The sequence below is a fragment of the Thalassophryne amazonica genome, chromosome 3 (genome assembly GCF_902500255.1).
Source record: "Thalassophryne amazonica chromosome 3, fThaAma1.1, whole genome shotgun sequence".
Lineage (NCBI taxonomy): Eukaryota > Metazoa > Chordata > Actinopteri > Batrachoidiformes > Batrachoididae > Thalassophryne > Thalassophryne amazonica.
Window position 1 is genome coordinate 110,758,386 of NC_047105.1, and position 19,568 is coordinate 110,777,953.

The following is a 19,568-nucleotide window of genomic DNA, read 5'->3' on the forward strand; positions in this document are numbered from 1 at the left end:
CGACCCCCTGTGAGCAAGCACTTGGCGACAGTGGGAAGGAAAAACTCCCTTTTAACAGGAACAAACATCCAGCAGAACCAGGCTCAGGGAGGGGCAGTCTTCTGCTGGGACTGGTTGGGGCTGAGGGAGAGAACCAGGAAAAAGACATGCTGTGGAGGGGAGCAGAGATCAATCACTAATGATTAAATGCAGAGTGGTGCATACAGAGCAAAAAGAGAAAGAAACACTCAGTGCATCATGGGAACCCCCCAGCAGTCTAAGTCTATAGCAGCATAACTAAGGGATGGTTCAGGGTCACCTGATCCAGCCCTAACTATAAGCTTTAGCAAAAAGGAAAGTTTTAAGCCTAATCTTAAAAGTAGAGAGGGTGTCTGTCTCCCTGATCTGAATTGGGAGCTGGTTCCACAGGAGAGGAGCCTGAAAGCTGAAGGCTCTGCCTCCCATTCTACTCTTACAAACCCTAGGAACTACAAGTAAGCCTGCAGTCTGAGAGCGAAGCGCTCTATTGGGGTGATATGGTACTATGAGGTCCCTAAGATAAGATGGGACCTGATTATTCAAAACCTTATAAGTAAGAAGAATAATTTTAAATTCTGTTCTAGAATTAACAGGAAGCCAATGAAGAGAGGCCAATATGGGTGAGATATGCTCTCTCCTTCTCGTCCCCGTTAGTACTCTAGCTGCAGCATTTTGAATTAACTGAAGGCTTTTCAGGGAACTTTTAGGACAACCTGATAATAATGAATTACAATAGTCCAGCCTAGAGGAAATAAATGCATGAATTCGTTTTTCAGCATCACTCTGAGACAAGACCTTTCTAATTTTAGAGATATTGCGTACATGCAAAAAAGCAGTCCTACATATTTGTTTAATATGCGCTTTGAATGACATATCCTGATCAAAAATGACTCCAAGATTTCTCACAGTATTACTAGAGGTCAGGGTAATGCCATCCAGAGTAAGGATCTGGTTAGACACCATGTTTCTAAGATTTGTGGGGCCAAGTACAATAACTTCAGTTTTATCTGAGTTTAAAAGCAGAAAATTAGAGGTCATCCATGTCTTTATGTCTGTAAGACAATCCTGCAGTTTAGCTAATTGGTGTGTGTCCTCTGGCTTCATGGATAGATAAAGCTGGGTATCATCTGCATAACAATGAAAATTTAAGCAATGCTGTCTAATAATACTGCCTAAGGGAAGCATGTATAAAGTGAATAAAATTGGTCCTAGCACAGAATCTTGTGGAACTCCATAATTAACCTTAGTCTGTGAAGAAGATTCCCCATTTACATTAACAAATTGTAATCTATTAGATAAATATGATTCAAACCACCGCAGCGCAGTGCCTTTAATACCTATGGCATGCTCTAATCTCTGTAATAAAATTTTATGGTCAACAGTATCAAAAGCAGCACTGAGGTCTAACAGAACAAGCACAGAGATGAGTCCACTGTCTGAGGCCATAAGAAGATCATTTGTAACCTTCACTAATGCTGTTTCTGTACTATGATGAATTCTAAAACCTGACTGAAACTCTTCAAATAGACCATTCTGCTGCAGATGATCAGTTAGCTGTTTTACAACTACCCTTTCAAGAATTTATGAGAGAAAAGGAAGGTTGGAGATTGGCCTATAATTAGCTAAGATGGCTGGGTCAAGTGATGGCTTTTTTGGCTTCACCAGGTGCGCTCTATAGTCCGGAAATTATGGTATACCAAATGGCAAATGTCAGCTCTACTCGGTTTTTGCATGATCAAAGCCATACACATGCACACAGAGACCACATGGCTATGTAGAATGGATGTAAAGTTCCTCAGATTTCAGAGCCCATGAGTAACTACACAAACAAAATGCAAAGATTATTGTTATTTCAAAACATCAGATCTCATTCAACAAGTCAAGGGATGATCGATAAACATTTCCAAGTCACTGAATATGTCTTGGCATTTTGGGTTTGCCTTTCATTGCTATGCTGATGATACTCAATTGTACATGCCGAGAACTGCTGGTAATCTCATTCACTTAAAATCTTTAGAAGATTGCCTGGTAAACGGGTAAACGGCGTCACTGGTTGTTTCGGTACCAGCGGAATGATGTTGACTTGGCAGATGGTTGTCTTAATAATGTAAATTTATCTCAGGGTCTTCATGACAATGTAGGCTTACTGTATCTTCTGGTTGTCATGACGAGGTAAATGTAACTCAGGATTTTCAGACCAGCCCACCCCTGTCTCATAGGTCCTCCAGATCCAGAGGTGGGAAGGGTTTTCTGTCTTCTGGTTTCCAGACCAGCCCCGTGTTTCCGTCTCCAGGTTTCCAGATTAGTTCACCCCTGTTGAGCAGGATGTTGCAGGCTGAGGGTAGTTCTTTGTCTTACGGCTTGGAGCTGAACTTGTCCAGGGTCTGTGTCCCAAGAATGTTCCCTGTGAATCTGAAGACTGCAGCAGTAACAGGACTGGACTTATGCTGTACACAGACAGACAGATGGGCAGATGCAAAGCCTTCACAATACCCAATGGCCATATTTTGATGGCCTCGGGTAATAAAAACAAAAAACGTGGTTGCTTCAAATGAGTTAAATATGAAGTGGAAACGTTATGTAATTTAGTTAAGTCTGTAAAATGTGAAACTATAAAATTACAGAACAACATGTGTGTCTAAACTTTTGTCTGGTCTTCACATTTCATTATGATTCTCACAAAATCTGCTGGTGCAAGTTACAAAAGCAAATATATTACTTTATTTTATAGATGGGAGTTAAGCTTAACATGATAATAAGGCAGCATGCTTTCACATCCACCTGCGGAGTCTCTCTCTCTCTCTCTCTCTCTCTCTCTCTCTCTCTCTCTCTCTCTCTCTCTCTCTCTCTCTCTCTCTCTCTCTCTCTCTCTCTCACTCTCTCTCTCCTGGCTGAGAGCGCACAGCTCCACGCACAGATCAGATGTACGGTTCCACGGGCTGCGCGAGCGCAACAATCTGATGTAGAACTACTTTGATTCCACAAAGTTCCACAGCGGCAGAGCCACACGCGGGAGGTGAGCGCGAGAGGACTGACTGGTTCCACTCTCACAGGCGGATTTTGGTGCCGAGGTAAGAAACGCGCGTTCCGACCCGCAGCTGTCACTGCGCAATCAACTCGAACCTTTTTCATTTTTTTGTGTCCATGCAGTCACAGCAGCGATCAGGCTTACTCATTTAGATTTTGACACTGCTGAAGACGATTTCATGTGATATAAAGTTGTGCCAAACATGTGCCAAAGCCCGAGCTAAAGTCAACTCCAAAATTTCCCTTTAAAACATACAAATCTGACGACAATCAGATTTAAAATCACTGAGTAGTTGCATTGGAATTTTTCACCATTCACTTTGTGTGCGCGCGCGCGTGTGTGAGAGACAGTAATCACCTTTTAAAGTTGATTTGTCTTGGTGCGGTTCCTGCCAGAGCAACAACATTCAAGCATTTGGCGTTTGCGCACGGACTTACTGATGCGCCACACCGCAAATACACTTCTTTCTCTCACCAACACAAAGTTAAGTATTCTGTGGTCGTTCCACCTCCCCCACAACAACTTCTGATTTAATGTATCCCACATGGACCGATTGTATTACCTCTGTGCCTCCAGATATCCGAAGGGAATAAATGCAATTGTGATTTTTTTTACAGTGTGGGTATTTGCAGCATGCACAAATGCAACAGTTGCTGAAAACCTGTCTCTAATTTATCTGTGCAGAACTGATTAAGTTTTAACTTTTGCAGTAATTAGTGTTTTCAATTACACAAAGGTCAGGATTATTAAAATAAAACTGGCTTTCATTTTGTTTTGACTATATGGGTTGACCATGAGACATTAAGGTCAGGCAACTCTTGATTTTCTGCTTATTCTATTCCCACAAGGTTGGTGAAAATACACACACACACACACACACACACACACACACACACACACACACACACACACACACACACACACACACACACACACACACACACACACACACACACACACACGACAGTACCCTGGTGTGCGGCATTGCCATCATAATTACACTTAAAAATTTTAACGATTTTGAGCGATTGGCATGTTTGTGGTGCGATATTGCATCACATCACGCCGCGTTGCCCTCCTCCCCAAGTTGAAAAATCTGAACTTTTTCGTCTCGTCGCGCCACGATGACCAATCAGGGACTGGGTATGTAGTGACATGGAGATGTCTGGAGTTTGACTGAAGATATGAACATGTCCTGTATCTGGTAGCAGCCTGTGAGCAGGACTTATGTCTCTTTTGTCCTTTATTTCACAATTATGACAGAGTTTTTGGAGCGAGCAGCAGCCCCGCAGCAGCAGAGCGGAGTTTCTTTCTCTTTTTATTTTACGTGCGCGCGCGAGCGAATCGTCCGTGGAGATTATTTTACTTATTAACTACACAGATGTATAATAAAACAAATGGTGACTGGTTTCTAAACACAATTATGACAGAGTTTTTTGGGGAAGAGCGAGCTGCAGCCCCACAGCAAGCAGCGTAGTTTCTTTTTTTTTTTTTTTTTTAATTGTTTACATGTGCTCGTGTGAACGGGACAGGAAGTCCTCAAACTAGGTCCCGAAGAGGCGGAGGGACCACTGAAAGCGGCCGTCATCCGGACGCAGCTCCTGCAGCAAATAATGAGACTCCCCGAATTGGGAGCGTCTCATGATGTTTGTCAGCTTTCCACAACAACTCGCTCTGTGTGATCAAGGTCTGTCATGTTAACTTGACTGACAACAGGAGCCGGTGAGCGGAATGTAACCTCCTCCTATTTGATGACGCACCAGGGCGAATTTTCGCAGCAAAAGCAGAGCGACACCCTGGTGGAGCGTCCGTCGCCACGCGAACCCTGCGAATTTGTGGCGTCTGATCGCGCCCAGTGTGAATGCGGCATAAAACATGTTACTCCGCGAAGTGCATTCAGACCGTATAATGCACGGCTTCTTGTTGTTTAATCCACTTATACCATGGTCCCACACAGTGAGCTAATACACAAATATTTATTTCAGTTAACAGAACTTGATAAAAATGCGTAAGTATTTGGAACTATTTTATGCCAGGTTCATCATCCTTCATTATCATCATCATCATCATCATCCGTTCCCTTCTTCTTTCCTGTCTTCAATCTTGTCCAGTTCGTCCGATGTTAAATCTTCATGCCGTTGCTTTTGCTGTTCTTCTCGTTTGCTCTCCTCCTTTTCCCATTCCGCAAAAGTTTTATTTTGGCCAAAAATATTAAAATTCACTTGGAAATCCATGTTTTATCGCGTTTCTATCATTCACCTGTCAAGACACAGCTGATCTGCGCCAACTAATTTGCGCGTTGCTATGGTGACGACCAGAGCTGAGTGATCATAACAGTGACTTAACTCGATGAACTATGTGTGTGTATACATGAAAACGCCAGTTAGACATGGAATTCTCACTGACCATGGTATAAAACATCAGATTTTATTCAGTGTGGGCTTGGCCTACACACAAAAGCAACAGGCCTTTGGCCTAAGGAACAATCAAAATAAAGTGAGTTATTACAATTAACAGTACATTTTACACAGTGAGTAATCAATTGCTGAACTATTTTTACCACATTTAAATATGCACTTAATCACTAAAATTAAACTAAGCATTTTCCTTCATTGTAAGCTAGGCCTACACACAAAAACAACAGGCTTTTGGCCTGAGGAACAATAATAATAATAAAAAAAATAATTACAATTAAAGATAGCTACATTTAAAACAGTATAACAAATCAATAAATGTTGTGTATTTTGACTACATTTAACTATGCAATTAAACGGTAAAATTGAACTGGATATTTCCATTAATTGTACTGTTGTTAAATGACACCGGCTTGTTTTCTTTGTTGGAGACCTTTATTTGAGTGGATATGTGGACTCATATTTAGCTGAGCCCGTTGAAAGAATGTTGCTCCAATTTTTCCTGTCTTCTTATTGATGGTGCCCAATATGAGCACAAGCTGGTCTCACAGCGATGCCCCGTAACAGCCATGATCTGCCGCGCCTCCAAACCTACATCTGACAGCCTGCACACCGCTGTGCTCCTGATGCTGTGGTTCGTGTAAGTGCGTGAAAGGGGGGGCAGTAAGGCGTACCTGAGAAACGATTATCTATATTTAATTCTAGGATGTGGTTGGTAGGCTAAATAAATCATAAAACATACAGGCCATTTTTTTCTTAGCTCTTCACAAATATTTTTCAACATGTTGCCCAGGTAATTTACTCCGATCAGTTCTTTAGAGTACCAGATGGCCTTTGCTTGTACGTCTCGGGTGCGCTTTGGATGCAGGTAAAACACAGTTGTGTCTTTTGGGCATTTCGACAAGTACTTTTTAAAACTGGCCACCGGACACAAAGGATCTCCTGGCATCGTGAACATGAATCCTCGGAGGTTTTCCTTCTGAGCTTCATTTGAGTTTGAATGGTTTTTGGTGTGGGGATTATGGGCCAAAGAAACATACTCGATGCTGTCGTCATTCTGAAGGAGGACAAATGATGCTTTGGATAGCTGTCTGTTCCCCTCGCGGCCTCTTCTGGCGAAGCACAGCTGTATGTCCCACCAAACTTTGCGCACCAGTCCAGTAGATGTATCACTGGAGAGGACACCGGATGTTATAATCATTTGGATGTCACTCTCGCTTATTTTAGGATGGTGGATAGGATAAGATGGTGGCAGCTCTTGTCATTCTCAGACTTTCTGTAACGCTTTATTACAGATTTAGCACAGCGTTGCTTGATTTAAATTCAGTGTCGGCTATGATGTTGAAATGAGGGAAAAACGGTTAAGAGCTGATCTCAGAGACATTAAACTGGCTACACTGTAATGTTTTCTTTCATGAGACTGCACGGAAGCGTAAAATTCTCTCAAAATGTTATTGAGTTCAGCTGCTGATAAATCTAATTAGGCACTTCTTCTCTTCTCCTTCAGAAAATCTCTTAAAATTGCGACTGCCCATTTTGTTGCTTTTTTCGTGTTCTCTTCTTCTTTCCCATCTTCAGTCTTGTCCATTTCGTCTGATGCTAAATCTTTATGCCGTTGCTTTTGCTGTTCTTCTCGTTTGCTCTCCTCCTCTTCCCATTCGTCAAACGTTTTATTTTGGCCAAAAATATTAAAATTCACTTTGAAATCCATGTTTTATCATTTTGTCATTCACCTGTCAAAACACAACTGATCTTCGCCAGCTGATTTGCGCGTTGCTATGATGACGACCAGAGCGGAGTGATAAAAAAAGTGACTTAACTCGCCGAACTATGTGTGCGTATACAGGAAAATAATGCGCGCCAGTTAGACATGGAATTCTCACTGACCATGGTATAATCTGAATTATAAAATGTGATCCATCATAATGTGTAGCATGTGCTGTACCCTTCTGGCTTGAAGGACACATGGTGTTTTCAGGTTCCTAAAGTTGTCAAATGTAGGCAAATGAGCCACTATCCTCCAAGTTGTGAACATGATAACTCAAAAGCAATAAATATTATAATCTTGTAACTCACCAGTAAAATCTCATATAATGAGTATACACTGATTAAAAGTTGGTTAATGTTGATGCACACAGCAATCCAAAAAACAAGTTTGTGTGTGTGTGTGTGTGTGTGTGTGTGTGTGTGTGTGTGTGTGTGTGTGTGTGTGTGTGTGTGTGTGTGTGTGTGTGTGTGTGTGTGTGTAATATGCCACAGACCTGTCTGCCCCCTGCTGGACATGTCTGTGATTGTTGCAGAGGACAACATGACATAAATTAGGAGCAGGTGTGGGCAGCACTGTGGCTTGGTGGTTAGCACTGTTGCCTCACAGCCAGAAAGTTATAGGTTTGATTCCCACCTGTGGCCTTTCTGTGTGGACTTTTCATGTTCTCCCTGTGTTTGGGTATCCTTCCACATTTAAAGATATGCAGATTAGGTGAATTGGAAACTTTAAAATTGTCCAGGACTTGATCTCAGTGGAACTAATCTGGTTAAATAAAGGTTAAATTAAGTTTTAAAAAGTCAGTGTTTCCCAAACATTTTTGAACCAGGAACCAGCCACATAAACAAATAAATAACAGACTAAATAAAAATCTCTCAGACCATCTAACTCCCCAAAATCCAAAAACAATAGTAATTTACATACAAGTTTAGTTCATAATGAAAATAATACATATATGGTACTATCTATGAGAATTTGAAGTCATTTTAAACTGGTTAAACGTTTTGAGTAAGAACATATCTATATTATAATAGCCAAATGGCCTGTGCGCTTGTATGCGTGTGTGTGTGTGTATGGCTTCGATCACAGAGAATCTGGGGAGAGTTAGCATTTGCCATTTGGTATGCTTATGTATTTTGCAACAAGGATGAATACTGTGAAAACGAAAAGTTGATAAGACTAATATTTTTGGAGAAATGAGGATATTAGCTAACAACAGTGAACAATGGACGTTGTGCTGCAATGCACCATGGGAGTTCGGGGTTTTGGATCTTAAATGTTATTGTGGTTCATGTTAGTTTAACAGTGTTAGTGTTATTATATTATTGTGTTTGTGTAGTTCAGTTCGTTTAGTCAGTTTAGGTAAGTGTCATGTTGCCATTACCATGAGTGAGATGTTTAGTGCTTTTGATATCTTCCACCAAGTCTGTTTGTTGTTGTGTAAAAATAAATGTACCTGCTTGTGGTAGAGTGCAGAAAAGACAAAAAAACTGTGTGTGTGTGTGTGTGTGTGTGTGTGTGTGTGCGTGCGTGCGTGCACACTGTGCATGTATGTGTGCGTGGGTATAATTTCGATCACAGACAAACTGTGGAGAGCTGACATTTGCCATTTGGTATGCTTATGTATTTTGGGTCACTAATGAACGCTGCTAAAACGGAACATTGATAGGATTATTATTTTTGGAGAAATTACAGATATTACCTAACAACACTGAACAACGGACATTGATAATTACATTTTGGACTCACTCGGCATTCCAGCAGGGGGCGATAAATCATTTATATATCAAATGTGTGCATGTGTGATTTCATTTAGTAAGTCCAATGTAAGTACCTGATATAATTGTAAATACGTTAAAAATACATGGCTGACACAAGAAAGTGAAAACACATTTTCGTTGTGGTCCATTTAAAAAATCAAATGACAAAATACATGTAATAATAAAATAATTATCATAATAATAGTGTTTATATGATAAGAATGTAATCAACCTATAAATGCATTAAGACAGTAAATTAACATTAAAAAAAATTACATAATTAGCAGAAAGTGAAAGGGTTTAGTTCTTCTAAAAACTTTTGAGGTCTAAGGTTCTAAAAACATTCTGGACTCACATGCCATTCCAACTCATTATAGAAACTGCATCATTTATTACCACCCTTGAAAAATGTCAGCTACCTATTTTATAAACACTACCCAGTCTCGAGCCCATGGATCCCCATGGGCAACATGCTAGTTAATTTAGAATGGGATATTTTATCAATATACTCACAGGTGATGCACACAGACCACTGGATGTCCGAAGACCACTGTTTGAAAAAGGCTGACTTGAAACAAGCCTCTTTGTCAGTTTGTTTTGATTTCCAAAGCATTGTGGTAACTGCTCTAGCTGAATTATTACAACTGATGCTTTTAACTGCTGTAGTTGATTATTTGATTAGGAGTTGAAATTAATATAATGTTACACAGATGCTGCAAATCAGTATCTGATTCTGTTGTCCACTGTATTTTAAACCAGGTGGATTTAGCCTCAGGCTATTTTGGATAGGATGTCATTAACCTCGGATTGCTTTTGGACTGGATCTGTATTCGAAAATACAATGTGCCCTTCTGGGTTTGGATAGGAGCTCTACAAGCCACTTTCAAATTTATATTTGTGGTATTTGGTCGTCAGTCACTGTGACTTATGTGATGTTAAGTGGTGCATATTTTGCTTCATCATTGTGTCGTTTATGGGAGAAAGGCAGTGTGTCAAATTATCCAGACAGGTCAATAGCAAACATGTGGGCCCTATAGTATTCTTCAGCCTCACAGTCTGAAGTCCTGGGCCCGTATTCACAAAGCATCCTAAGGCTAAAAGTAGCTCTTATACTGCGTTCACACTGGGTGCGACGCGAGCGACTGCAGCCACAAGTTGCCATGTAATCCCTATGTAAGGACGCGTTTCGGCGCCAAACCACGCAGTGCGACGCGATGGACGTGAGTGAAGCGATGCGAGTGAAGCGATTTTGAGCGGTTTGCGCGTTTGTGGCGCGATAATGCATCGCGTTGCCCTCCTCCCCAAGTTCAAAAATCTGAACTTTTTCATCTCGTCGCACCGCGATGACCAATCAGGGACTGAATATGTAGTGACGTGGAGATGTCTGGAGTTTGAAGATGTGAACATGTCCTGTATCTGGTAGCAGCCTGTGAGCAGGACTTATGTCTCTTTTGTCCTTTATTTCACAATCACGACAGAGTTGTTGGAGCGAACAGCAGCACCACAGCAGCAGGGAGCGGAGTTTCTTTTATTTTTATTTTACGTGCGCGCACGAATCGTCCTGGAGATTATTTTACTTATTAACTACACAGCTGTATAATAAAGCAAATGGTGACTGGTTTCTAAACACAATTATGACAGAGTTTTTGGAGCCAGCAGCAGCCCTACTTGCAGCAGCGGGAGCGGAGCTTTTTCCTTTTCTTTTTTTTTACGTGCGCACGCGAGCGAATCATCTGTAGAGAATATTTTATTAATTAACTACACAGATGTATAATAAACAAATGGTGACTGGTTTCTAAACACAATTATGACAGAGTTTTTTGGGGGAAGAGCCAGCTGCAGCAAGCAGCGGAGTTTCTTTCTTTTTTTTTTTTTAATTGTTTACATGTGCACGCGTGAACGGGACAGTTGATCCTCAGACTGGGTCCCGCAGAGGTGGAAGGACCACTGAAAGCGGCCATCAACCAGACACAGCTCCTGGAGCAAATAATGATACTCTCTGTAGTGGGAGCTTTCCACAGAAACTCGCTCCGTGTGATCAAGGTCCGTCATGTTAGCTTGACTGACAACTGGAGCCGGCATGCGGAATGGAAGCTCCTCCTATTTGATGACACACCGGGGCGAATTTTCGCAGCGAAAGTCCACCCAAGCAGAGCGACACACCGGGCGAAGGAGGCGCGTCCGTCGCCTGGCGACCCACGCAAATTTGTAGCGTCTGATCGCGCCCGGTGTGAACGCGACATTAGTGATGTGATTCTAAAAAAAAATAATAATAATTGTACAAATCCTCCAACTCTAAGACATTTTTTAAAATTTTTTCTTGGTAAGTTAAAAGTTATTCACAAAGCATCTTAGGCCTTAAGAGAGCTCCTAAGGTGAAAAACCTTAGGGAGGAGGACTTTTAAGAAGCCTAAGAGTGTCTTGAACAGACAAGATGGCGGAAAGACAGAGAGGAAGGAGAGATATTCTCTGGATGTTGAATGTCAGTGATTCAGAAACACACTACCAGCTTGATGGTACGGGGATAATGTTTGTGGTTGACCTCATCAGGAATGAGCTTACTTTCCTCACTCAGTGTAGTAACGCAGTAATCTACGCTGAGATGAAGGTCATCACAACATTGTGATACCTGGCTACGGGAAAAATGTAAATTACATGTAAATTATATAACATTGATACAATTATTAATATCAGAGTAAGCGACTGTCAGTATCCAGAGCCTAAACTCACCTGTTTGAGAAGAACATTGCGTGTGCTGCAATCACCATTCTCGCTTTGGATTGCAGCACGTACCAACGCTTCTCACACTCGCCACTTGTGCACAATTACCAACATGGAGAGTAAACATAACAATAAGCTGATCAATATAATAATCAGCATGTGAATGAGGTACGTTCAAGCATTTTCAAGCTGTGTAACAATTCATTTCGTTTTGCTGAGTTTCATCATTATGACAAAAGTTTGTTTTCATGATACACATTTCTCCAGGTATATGATCGGTTGATTTTACTGTCCATTCATAACTAGGAGCACAGAGCGCATTTTTTTTTTTTTTCCCTTTTACTGGCAATCACAGCTCTTAGAAGGCTTAGAAGGCATACCTAGCAACGGGGTAACCAACTGAGAGTTTCCTTGGCTGTGTGTTTGGGATCACTGTCTTGCTGAAATGTCCACCCTCATTTCATCTTCATCATCCTGGTAGATGGCAGCAGATTTTCATCAGTAATGTCTCGTACATTTTTCCATTCTTCCTTCCTTCAATGATATGATGTTTGCCAATGCAGTATGCTGAAAACAGCCCCCCACACCATGATGTTCACACCTCTAACTTCACCGTTGGTATGGCATTTTGGGGTAAGATGCAGTGCGATTTATGGTGTGTATTAGGGCCTCCAAAGAGTTCAATTTTGGTCTCATCTGACCAGAATATATTTCTCCCAGTATTTCACAGGCTGGTTTAAGTGTTGTGTAGCAAACATAAAGTGTAGGTGACACGTATGTCATTTTTTTTTTTTTGAGCATTTAAGACTAAAATTAAACAACAGTTCAAATTTATCCTTTCCTGGTGCACAGTTACGAAGAGATAATATTCAGATTTTGAATGGTGTGCCACTAAAAACCAGGAAACATCCTGGGGAGTCCCGATATTGGAGAAGAAGGAGGAAGTGATATCACCACCAGAATACATGTCTTAATAGTCCCATTAATTTATGGAATTTTACAGGCTACTGACAGCCCCGTTTCACCAGAATGCTTCGGTTCGGTGATGCATGTTTTTATATGTGTCAGAATGGTTCATTCTCACCAGCAGAAATCCTTTTGATTGGAAGGTGGAACACTTATATTGACGAGCACGCACGCATGGTGTCTGCAGCTTCTCCATCCACTCTGCAAGGAGGCAAAACTGAATATTACACATTTATTTTATTTTATTGTTTTGTGGATCATGGGATAATTTCGTCACAGCAGACTGAGACGTTATGAGCAGATTGTCATGCTTGGCCCTCTGAGTTTGTCTTAGTCTTTATTCCTCTGTGATTTCTGGTTTGCTTTTTCATGTGTTTATACTTTATCATTTTAGTCTGTTTTATTCTGTTTATTGCTTTTCTTGGTGTTATGCTTTCATCATTGGTTCACTCTTGGGTTATCATTGATTCTGTAGTTGGTTATTGTATTTGTTCACTCATGGTCCTTTAAGTTACGTTAGTCTTAGTTTCGTTCTGTTAATCACATTTATTGTATTATGCTTAGTCACAGGCTTTTGTTATTATTTATCTTTGGTGTTGCACTTCTATTATGTTCCATTTGTTATGTATTGCATTTTCTGTTCTTCAGTTATATAGTTTTATTTATTGCATAATTCTATAGTCACCGGGTTTGTTTATTTCTGTTATACCAGTAGTTTGTTTTGTCATCATCATTGTTTGTATTCTCTTTTATGTCTCAGCCAATTTCAGCTCTGTTCTAGTTTGGTTTATTATTAGATCTCTTGTTCTTTCCCCTCTTTTGACTCATCAAAGTATTTCTTTGTTCTGCCCCTTTTGTGTTGCCCATGCATTATTGTTTGTCTGGAACACGTCACGTTAAGTTAGTTTTTCTGTCACTTACTTCTCTTGCTTTGCACCGCTTTGTTTTGCCTTCCTGCACTCGCTTGCCTTTCTTCCCTCTTGTTTGTGTCACATGGCCACACCTCTTTCCAGAACCTTCCACACACCTGCGTCACATCACCTTGATTAGTTTGCTCCTTATTTAAACCCTCACAGTTCCACAGCTCACTGCCGATTGTTGACTCTGTTCACTTCTCGCCTGTCATTCTCATCCTGTTTGCTCTTCAGTGTTTTTGACCTTGCTTGTGAACTCCGCCTCACCGTTGCCCTGTACTCAGTCTGTTTTTGACTCTGCCTCTGTTCAAAGTTCAAAGTTCTTTATTAATCGTCTCCTTTCGGAGAAGTTTAGCTTGGTGCATGAGGGGGCTCAACTGCACAAACAATAAACAAAATTAATTTTTTGCCTGTATTACTCCTCGACGCCATTTGTATGAACTTTGCTTGTTTCTGGACCTTGACCCAGCCTGCACCATGTCTGATACCTCTGTCTGTAAGTTTGACTACCTGTGTACCAAACCCAAGCCCTGGTCTTCAGATAAAGCTTTTTATCAGTCTAAGCCAGGGGTGCCCAAGTTCGGTCCTCAAGATCTACCTTACTGACACTCTTAGTTGTCTCCCCACTCCAACACACCTGAATCCAATGAAAGACTCGTTAGCAGGCTTTTAATGAGCCTTTCATTGGATTCAGGTGTGTTGGAGTAGGGAGACAACCAAGCGTGTCAGGAAGGTAGATCTCGAGGAACGAACTTGGGCACCCCTGATCAAAGCCAACCATGCCTTGTGTCAAGCCACCACCAGTCCTGACACAGTTGATCCTGGAGGAGGATGAGAAGGAGTTGCTGTTACAAGTAGGTACACTCCTTCTTCACCTCAGGGAACTGTGGTGGATGACTTCTGCGGCTGCTCATTGGATATGTGTGCGCAAGGCTTTCGTCACCAGAAAACCTCTCGCTTGTGAGTTCACCATCTAAAACCTCAAATCAGAAAATGTTGAGGCACTATGGAAAATACATTTTAAAAAATGCAATGCATAACAGTGATTCTTACGTTTATTTTGACATTTATGTAATTGCAGACAGTATGAATCCAAGATATTTCATGTTCTTTGTGGTCAGTCTCAATTTCATTTGTTAATACACCCATCACACTAGAGACGGAATGTGCCTGAATGCCATCCAAGTGAAAATTTGAGCTACACTCCTGCAACATCGAGGCACATTCAAAAACCTGCAACAGCTGTCTGAATGCATTAGAAACAGTCAGGCACAGTCATGCAGCCAGCCTGAATGTAGAGCACATGCTCTCTACTGTCGAGGTACATCTGAGGTGGAAAAATTTCAAATGGTGGTCAAAGTACAGTCTGACCGCAGTCTGACTGCATTCTAAATAATATCACAACATAATAACAGCATTTGGAACAGTCTAATCATGTTTGAGGGATATTTGCCATGGTCAGGCATGTCAAATCCTACTGGTATGTCCCAATCGTGCCACAGGATAAGCTGGACTGCACCCCCAGTGCATCCCGTTCAGGGTGCGCAAAGGACATATTTTAATGAGCGCGGTCTGTGGCATGCATTCAGTTTATGAGTCAGATGCGAACACTGTGCAATCAAACTGAAAACATGGTGTGTCACTGCAAGTTAATGCGCCTCAGAGCCACAGAGCAGTGTGCACATCTGAATGGGGTGTAACATCCATGATAACCATAGTATTACAGGATTATTATTACATTGTCATTCCCTCTTGTGGGTTAGATAAAGTATCGGTGATATTATGTTCATGATAGCTGTAACACTACACACAGCTGCGCCACAGTGAGTCAATGCATTTTGGTGGCTCGGCACAGCACACGGCAGCACAGCACATCTGACTGGGGTATCACAGCTGTAATGAACATATTGTGACAGGTACACCATCTACCTCATTAGAGGTTCTGACAATGCAACTGTTTTGGCAAGGCATTACAATGTGAATAAAGTAAATTATCACCTTTGGAATGACTCCAGATGCGCCTCCCACCGCACGGTGCTTAGCAGCCACACTGCATAATAATAATAATAATAAATTTAATTTATAATGCACTTTACATTTACAATAAATCTCAAAGTGCTACAGCAGTTAAAAGGAAAGATTGATAAAAAACAGAAACAAAAGTAGTCAGATTATTAAAACAATCATTAAAACAATAGGGGAAGCAAAATTGAAAAATCACTTAAAACATTCGGTAAAAAGAAATGTTTTAAGGCCTTTTTAAAAGATTCCACGGTCTGTGGCATCCTCAGATGAGGAGACAGGGCATTCCAGAGTTGAGGGGCTGTGTGGAAGAAGGCACGACTTCCCTATGGTGCGAGTCCTAGGAATGAGAAGAAGGTGGGTGTTGGAGGAACGAAGAGAATGTGCAGGACAGTGAGGGGTGAGTAGTTCTGTGAGGTATTTTGGGGAGTTACCGTATAAACATTGAAAAGTAAGCAGTGAAATTTTGTATGTGATCCAGGCAGAAATGGGAAGCCAGTGAAGTGAACAGAGGATGGGAGTGATGTGCTCATGCTTACACACTCTGATCAGGATCCTGGCAGCGCTGTTCTGGACATACTGAAGTCTGCATGTTCTAGCCAGGAATCCCAAAGAGAATGCATTGCAGTAGTCCAGTCTGGAGGAGACAAATGCGTGGATGAGCTTTTCGGAATCAGAAAGGGAGAGTGTGGGCCTAAGTTTCGCTTTATTAATAAGGGAGAAAAAATGAGATTTTACAAATGTGTTCCACTGTGTGATGGTCCAACCCAGGTACCTCTGTGCCAAGAATTGTTAATGCCACTTCGGGACAAGGATAGCATAAGGCATCTTTTTTTCTTTTTTTTTTTTTTTTTTGCACAGTAATGTTTTGTGTAACACTTGTGAATGTAACTCCATATGGTAATGCCTGACAAAGGTTTCTCAAAGTCCATGTGGTTATATCAGGTATTGATGAATGACAATTCTTGATTCAGTAGCATCTGAAGTGTTAGGGTTCGGTCAGGTGGTTTTGGGGGTTTGAGTTATTAGTTCTCTGTGTTCTTTGTCTCTGCTCACCTGTCCTGTCTGGAGTGTCTGTGTGTGTTCGCAGGTGTGTTGTATTGTGAATGAGTTGCGTGTGTGTGTGCATGAGGCGCGGATGTGTGTGAATGTGTCAGTTCTCGGGCAGTCCTCCCACACTTACCTGTCATTTCAGTCTCTCTGTCTCCTCTGTGCTGTCACCTTTTCCTGTCAATGTAGCTTTGCACTGCGTCGTTTATTTCTGGCGCACATATGCGCTCATGGGCGGGGGCCTTGATCATAGAAAGCGCTTTGTGCTGTCTTGGTTAGACCTCACCCTTTGTTCTTGTGTATTTCCTGGTCTTGTCCGTCTAGCCTTTCTCACTCACTGTCCAGTCTTGTCTGCTGTTCACGTGTCCTCCTGAGTTTTTTCCTCTGGGGTTTGTATCTGGGTCCTATTTCTATAGCATACGTTTATTAGTGTCGGCATCCATGTCACGTTAATGTATGTTCTCTGATGCCCCCTGGTGTTATAGGTTAATCATCACATCCCTGCGTCAGTCCTCCACGTGCATGTATGTTCTGGTTCTCTGCTGCCATCTGGTGTTTTAGGTAAAACATTACATCCCTTCTTTTAGTGTCCAGCTGGAATTAATTCCTCATCAGAGTCAGTATTTAATACCACCTGTGTTCTTGTCTCTTGTGGGTCCATTTTATGTTTATGTCTTCCTGTCCTCCATGTCCTGAGAGTGTTACTGTTTGTGAGTACTTTGTTCTGTGTTGGCACTCTGGTTATTTTGTACTTTGACTTTGGAATTCACCATTTGTGAGGAAGAAAAATCCCTCAGTGTATTTTATTTCTCTGTTGGACTAATCCCTTTAAAAGAAAGATACTCCTCAGTTTAATTCTTTTTTTTTTCTGTTGGAAATAACCCATTTGGTGAAGGAATATATTCCTCAGTCTTATTCTCTTTTTTTCCTGTTGGAACAACCCTTAGGGTTGGAACTCATTGTGCGTGATGAGGCACTCTTCAGTCACTCTGTTTTTGTGTTGTTGTTTTGTGTTCCGTGTTCCGCCTGCCTCCCTATTGAGTGTGTTTATGTCCACCTTCCCTTAATAAACTGTTATCATTGTTTATACCCCTTCATTGTCTGGGCTGACCTGTTTTTGGGGTTCGGTTAATCTGTTTGGTCACCAAACCTTAACATGAGGGCTTCTGTGGTGTTCACTTTATGCTTGCTCCCTTGTCTTTTACACACAAAATTTAGACAGGGATCCTCTGCCCGTCTTTGCTCTTCAAATACTCTCCTTTCATGTTATTGCTTTTGTACCAAAGCATGATTACAATCTCATGTTGACATCACCTTTTTTCAACTTCATTGAGTCTCTTATGCTGCTCCCTTGCACTTGGGGTTGCTACAGCAGATCCGAGCTGGATCTGCGTGTCTTTTTGGCACAAGTTTGACACCGGATGCCCTTTGTGACGCAACAACATATGGAAAATGGGCAGGGAAAACGGGGACCTTCAGCACTGGAAACAAACACACTTAACCACCCATTCCCCCTTTTTGAATCTCATTTTAATGATAAATTGCCCCTGTCCCAACTAGGGATGGTATTGTTAAGATTTATCGATATCGATACCATTATCGATTTCGCTTATCGATCCGATTCCTTATCGATACCTCTTGTGAATTTTTTGTGTACTAAATGTAGGCTTTACAGGTGTTCTCTGTCAGTGGGTCAAAGAGCTTTTTCTTATCGTGCACCCGCTCTGTGGAACAGTCTTCCTGTGACCGTGAGGCAGTCGGAGTCCATGGACATTTTAAAGTCAAGACTTAAGACCTATTTTTATTCTCTTTCTTATGAAGAATTTTTATTTTATTTGTTTTATTCTTTTACTTCTGTTTTTACTTATGTATTTGAATTTTTTAAATTTTGTTTATTTATTTTAATTTTTTATGTTGAAATGTTCTGTGTGAGGTGCCTTGAGACAGCTTTTGTTGTAATTTGGCACTTTATAAGCTGATTGAATTGAAATTGAACAACATTTTATTGAGTCTTAAAGTAAATAAATGTGAAATTGGTTACTGGATGCTTAAACTCTGGACAAAATAAACTCTACATGGTGGATCCTTGATCTCTGAACAGAAACAGAAATAAAATCTGTAGTTTTTGTCAAAAGCATTTCCTTTCAGACATTATTGGCACGAATGTATTTCCATACCTATGAGCTGAGCTCTTGCAACTGGCTGTGCTGCATGAATGCAGGACGTCTCATTTTGGGAGGAAAAACCATTTTAGTCGATTGTAGTTTATTGTCTGTATTGCAACATTTATAAGAGTTGTCATTTTATTTAAAGCGGCAATTTGTTTTGAAGTTATTAATTCCGAGCGGACTCTGTCTCGGCAAAGAGCCGCGCAGCATTTGGAGCTGTGCCAATTGAACAGAGGACGATTCTCGTTTCTTGACTGCAACAAGACAAGAGTCCCATTTTGTGACTTTAATACACACAAAAGTGACTCATGATATTTTAATGGCTTTGAGAGGGGTAAAGAAGCGGATTTACCGCTTCTGAAGAACAGAGAATCAAAGAACCAACAAGCCAGTGGATCGAAGCATTGCTTCATTGATTCACACTTTAAACTAGAGTCGTGTTGCAGAAACGGTTGATTACAGAGCCGCTGCAGGGTCTGCAATCAGCGTAGAGGACAAACATTCAAAAACAATGGCTGCTCTGAAGGACCGATAAGGGAATCGTTAAACAAAAAGACTATTGATATTGGTGGATCGAATCACTTCTTAACAATACTTGAAAAGAACCGGTTCTCTATACCCAACCCTAGTCCCAGCTGTTTTTTGTTTTGGTTTTTGGGTTTTTTTTATGTGTTGCAGGCCTGACATGCCAGATTGTTTTCATATTAACAAATGAAATTAAGGTGACTAAACAAAATATGAA

General features: G+C 41.1%; 1 protein-coding gene across 1 annotated transcript in view; it reads left to right on the top strand.

Moving 5' to 3' along the window:
- The first annotated feature begins 2,875 nt into the window (after window positions 1-2,875).
- The window catches only part of LOC117507433 (caM kinase-like vesicle-associated protein), a 199,607-nt gene continuing 182,914 nt past the window's right edge, over window positions 2,876-19,568 (top strand). The window contains exon 1 of the mRNA XM_034167303.1: window positions 2,876-3,089. The gene's annotated coding sequence lies outside the window, so the exon portion shown is untranslated. The remainder of the gene's footprint in view (window positions 3,090-19,568) is intronic.